Source organism: Sinohyriopsis cumingii, chromosome 10 (genome assembly GCF_028554795.1).
Source record: "Sinohyriopsis cumingii isolate HCF-2022 chromosome 10, ASM2855479v2, whole genome shotgun sequence".
Taxonomy (NCBI): Eukaryota; Metazoa; Mollusca; class Bivalvia; order Unionida; family Unionidae; genus Sinohyriopsis; species Sinohyriopsis cumingii.
Genome location: NC_142970.1, coordinates 14,355,485 through 14,361,102, shown reverse-complemented (window position 1 = coordinate 14,361,102; position 5,618 = coordinate 14,355,485). Strand labels below are relative to the sequence as shown.

At 34.5% G+C, this 5,618-nt stretch overlaps 1 pseudogene; it reads left to right on the top strand.

Annotated features, from left to right (window-relative positions):
• The first annotated feature begins 1,380 nt into the window (after positions 1–1,380).
• LOC149789629 (carbohydrate sulfotransferase 11-like) lies at positions 1,381–5,470 on the top strand (annotated as a pseudogene).
• The last annotated feature ends 148 nt before the right edge of the window (positions 5,471–5,618 follow it).

Below are 5,618 nucleotides of genomic sequence, written 5' to 3'. Positions count from 1 at the left end.
GTTGTCGCGTATCAGCTGGTCTATAACACAACGGTACTGGCAACGGTGGAAAAAATTTCTTGTGTAACTGAAATAACTGCTGTTGAAGTGTGTCTCTGACTATCTTTCTACTTGCTGCTATCAAATCGTTTGGTTTCCACGTTTCCCAAAAGTAGTTCGAGGAAGTTTCTGAAATCACCTCGCGCATTATTTCACATTGAATATTATTCGAATTAATTTTTTTAATTCCTTTAATTCTGTATCAAGAGATATGCGATCATCAGTTATTTCCGAGTAATAATCAACAAAATTCTTCAACCAATCGTGTGGAGATGGCCCAACAAACGGAGGTGATTGACCGTGATCGCCGCACATTATCACAGCTGTATTTTTCAACAGTACATGAAGAAGACTCTCTTCCTTCTCCCCCTCTTATTTTTCAGGTCCCTTAATATCAGTTTAGACCTTTCCAGTAACCGCAGTGACGGGTTTAAATAACTGTTCCGTTTCCACTGCGTACTCAACCTGTGCTTCTTGTCACGCTTGTAAGTTTTTTCTAAATTCATCTCTAACAGGAAAAAATTTTTGATTGCTTCTAGTCGCTCTCTAGCTAATCTAGCTGTGTAAGATTCCGAATGTACCATATTATGATATAATAATTTTTAATTAATAGCAGCAGAGAGGTGCTGTCTCCAAATTGACACCAACACAATCGCTGATTTTCCTGAGATTTTTTCGCTAATCGCAATAGGCTGGGTAAGTCAATTAGAGTCTATTAAGTTCGTTGAACAGGGTTGTCTCATACTGGGTACTGAGAAAATTCACGATTTTCCAGGAAGGCATATTTTGCGAAACGGAGAGTGAACCAATTAGAGTAGGGTTCGCCCTCTCTGCTGCTAACGGTCATGTACATACTACAACACATAAGGGAGAGAATTGGTATTAGCATAGTTTACAATTTTTTTTAAATTTCCCCTGATCATTATGTAAGTGTATAAAAAAAATTAAATTGTATCATTCCACCCTCCCCCGCTTCATTCAATGCTTCCTCGAGAGATTAGAAAGTGTCAAGGACTAGAGTGTATTTTAAGCAGTTATGAAAAATTTCGAAACCTGAAGTTTTCTAACTCGCAGGCCTTTGGGTCATTTAGGTGTACTGAGCTCAACAGTCTTTCGTTACGAGTGTTTTTCAGTTTGCTTTAATTAATGATTTATTACATGACAAAGTACTTTGAAGTTCAAATATCCTACCAACATTTCCTCACTACTTTTCCAATCGTCTCCAGTTGTTGATATACATTTCTACTCATTTGACGCTTCTTTGTTTCGTGATGAAAATGGGGAATTTTAAGAAGCATTTAGAATTATGCTGGTTTGATTATTTTGATAGTACAGATAGAGATGAGCGGTTTTGTGCGTGCACAGTTCCTAAGACAGAAATGTGATCATAAGACTGATACGGACAGGAACTTCTCTGAAGACATTACAGTTCACTTGTCAAAAGACATGCAATTTCTGATCTGTCCTACGTACAAAGTCGGAAGCACTTTCTGGAGACGAATTTTCGCCATAGATTCTCTCGGTGAATATAAACACCTTAAAAATCCATTCCTAATTCCACCGCATCAAGAATTTGAAGCTGGCCAAGTCTCTGTGATGGAGCTAAAACATGAATCTCATCACTTTAAATTCATCTTTGTTCGAGATCCGTATTCCCGTCATTTATCAGACTACGTAGATAAGATCGTGGCTCCAGAGTATTATCAATGGAAGCACATAGGAATTCCGGCAATTAAATGGATCCAGAAATCAGCGAGTAACACCTGTCTTTGGTGAGGACATGATCTCTCTTTCTCAGAATTCATTCAATATGTTAACAAAGCACATGAAGAAAACACCATATTGATCCACATTTTGTTCGAATTAGTGACAACTGCCACGTTTGTCAGGTTAATCATCACTTTGTAGGCAAAATAGAAACTTTTCAAAGAGATTCTGTATTCATCCTTGATAAACTTCAGCTCCATTCATTAAAGCAGCAGTTCAACAAGTCCGATTTGGCAGAAGAGGACGCAATTTTGGACTCTGTAAATGATGCGTTCCCACTGTCTTTGAATATAATGCACATGCTCAAATGCATACATGTGGAGGAAGAGTTTAAAAAACAATGGAGGAAACTACAAATACGTGGATTAAATGGAAGACAAAAGTTTATACATCCAAACGACAGCAGCATTGAGCTTAGTCAAGAACAATTTTTAAGTTTCGTACAGAAGGCCAGAGCTGGGTCGACTGAGGAGAGACATCAAACAAAAAGAGAAGCTTTCAGAGAATTGTATAGAACTGTGCCTGTGACATACTTGGAGAAGATTTGGCAAATTTACAAGCCAGATTTTGAATTGTTTAAATATAATGACAGACCTGCGTCTGTTTTTGACAGAGAGGCTCCATTTGTAACCTATGGATATCTTAATGTTACAGGGTAGAATTGTTAATTTTAACTAAATGTGACAATGTACAATGGCTTAGCTTGTATTAACTAAATGTGACAATTTAGAATGGCTTATACTGTATTAACTAAATGTGACAATGTAGAATGGCTTAGCTTGTATTAACCAAATGTGACAATGTAAACTGGCTTAGCTTGTATTAACTAAATTTGACAATGTATACTGGCTTAGCTTGTAATAACTAAAGGTGACAATGTATAATTTCTTAACTGGTATTAACTAAATGTGACAATCGAGACTGGCTTAGCCTGTTTTAACGAAATGTGACAATGTTGACTGGTTTAGCTTGTATTAACTAAATGTTACAATTTAGAATGGCTTAGCTTGTATTAATTAAATGTGACAAGGCAGACTATATTAGCTTGTATTAACTAAATGTGACAATGTAGACTGGCTTAGTCTGTATTAACTAAATGTGACAATGATCAATGGTTTAACTTGTATTAACTAAATGTGACAATGTAGAATGGCTTAGCTTGTATAACTAAATGTGGCAATGTATAATGGCTTAGACTGTATTAACTAAATGTGACAATGTTGAATGGCTTAGTTTATATTGACTACATGTGACAGTGTAGAATTGCTTAGCATGTATTAACTAAATGTGTCAATGTAGAATGGCTTAGCTTGTACTAACTAAATGTGACAATGTAGAATTGCTGAGCATGTATTAACTAAATGTGACAAAGTAGACTGGCTTAGCCTGTATTAACTAAATGTGACAATGTAGAATTGCTGAGGATGTATTAACTAAATGTGACAAAGTAGACTGGCTTAGCCTGTATTAACTAAATGTAGAATGACTAAATGTAGACGGGCTCAGCATGTATCAAATAATGTGACAATGTAGACTGGCTTAGCCTGTATTACCTAAACTTGACATTGAGAATGGCTTAGAATGTATTAACTAAACGTGACAATGAGAATGCTTAGCAGGTATTACCTAAACTTGACATTAAGAATGGCTTAGGATGTATTAACTAAATGCGATATTAGGAATGGCTTAGCTTGTATTAACTAAATGCGACAATGTAGATTGACTTAGCATGTATTAACTAAATGTAGAATTACTATATTGACCAGTAATGACAAGCTTTCAATTTACGCGTGCACAAAGACAACTTGAAATAAAAACAATAAAATTGACTGGTAAGAGCTTCATAATGCAGCAACTAGATACTGAAATCATCTCTCTTTCTCTCTTTCTCTCTCTCTCTGTATGAATCAGTGTTACAACATGAAGCCTAAAATTAAGTATATTTGTTATAATATCTCATGTACACTACCCATAGCAAAATGTCGTAATATGTAGAATATTATCTGTTAAGTATTATTGTTTTATAAATGATAGAATATTATCTGTTAAGTATTATTGTTTTATAAATGATTATTGATAATTTGACCGGAAGACTTAAATTGAGCATATCGTTGTGCAGATGCATTTCTTTTTAGCATTAAGAAAATGTATACAAATATTTTAATTAGAATGAGCAAGAGATGTCAGTTTGTGTTTTCTCTCATAAATATGTATGTTATTAAGTATGATTATTTTCTTTCAAACAAAGAATATCAAAATAGTTTGTTTAAATTTAGTTTTCTTTTTCCTAAAACCCATTTTACATAGCATCTACATCTTTGTCGAAGAAAAAGAACGTACAAACTATTGTTAAATTTGGACGAATTGTCTTTCGAGTTGGGCCGAATTGTCTTAGGGCCAAATTCACTATAATCCGGCATAAATGACACAACTTTCCCATCCCGCTCCTATTCGATCCCACAGATAGAATCCATCTTTTGTATGGTGAACATGGTCTTTCGGAAAAAGAATGAACCCTTTTTCTCCATCATCACTCTTTTGGTTACATCCGTATGTAACACAGTGCACCATGTGCTGTACAAAGCACAATCATACGATATATCACATAGACATTTGCGAGGGGAAATTAAACACTTGAATGGCTAGGTTGAATAGAAGGGATAAATGTAAGTCATATCCGGTTTTGGCACGCGGAAACTATCGATTATTTACGGAGATTGCCAGATAATTTTTTTCAAAAAAACGGAGTTTTAAATCTAATTAAACATTTTTGATGTGCATACATAACCAATGCGTTTTGTTTATAAGTATAATATCACACGTTTGTACAATATGTGGACAGTGACCTTTAACCTACAGTTATAAAAAAGTTCAGTCGGTCAACAGTTTTTAATGCAAATCAAACACAACACAGTTTATCACCTGTTACTTTTTTTTTTAATTTATGCTGTGTGTTCGACTTTTGCCCAAGATTGTGGATTGTGAAGCTTTTGCATACCTTATATTTTGCCATGAATTGTAGGCTTTAAACAAGATATTTACTAAAAATGAGCTTCAAAGACAAGCCTTGCTTACAATTAAACCGGTTTTCCTGTTGGAGTAATAACAATTATATTTATAAAGATACTGAAAGCACTCTGTCATTACCTCAATGACAGAATTTTGCATTGAATGGATTTCACAGATTGAGTTAAAGGTTGACTAGCACTGAATCCATTCTACAATGAAAATTTATTTAAAAAATACTTAAGACCACTCAGGAAGGCCCTACGAATCCCATAATGCATCAGTAGTTCAAAATTTGAAATCATCACTGTAATTTTAACTCTGGTAGTCTTAGGACTAGCATTTTCCAAATATACACAATGTTTGCTTGTATTTACTTTCATGAGATGAAACCTTTAGTGTCGTATCAAAAAGCAATCCTTATCTGAAAATGAAGACTGAGTTCACTATAAAAGGAGAAGTGGAGATGAAATGGGATTGCAAATTCTTCAGCGGAGTTATAGTCAAAGTAGATGGTAAGTAAAAACCTATGTACACTTTGCATATAATCAATCGATTCATTGTCATTGCCGTCTAGTTACAGCTTAGGTTTCTTTTTGTGCTTAATTATCATGAAGATTAATTATGGCATGAAGATAAAACAACTGTGTACTTGGCAGATATGCAAGTAAATACATTCTTAAGTATTGTACATTATGATAAATTAATATAACACCTGTCCGACCATCAACACGTAGGTTAACAGCCACTGTAAACTGATTAAAGAAAATTTCATTGTGGGCAATTGTTGACTGAAAAGCTTAGAA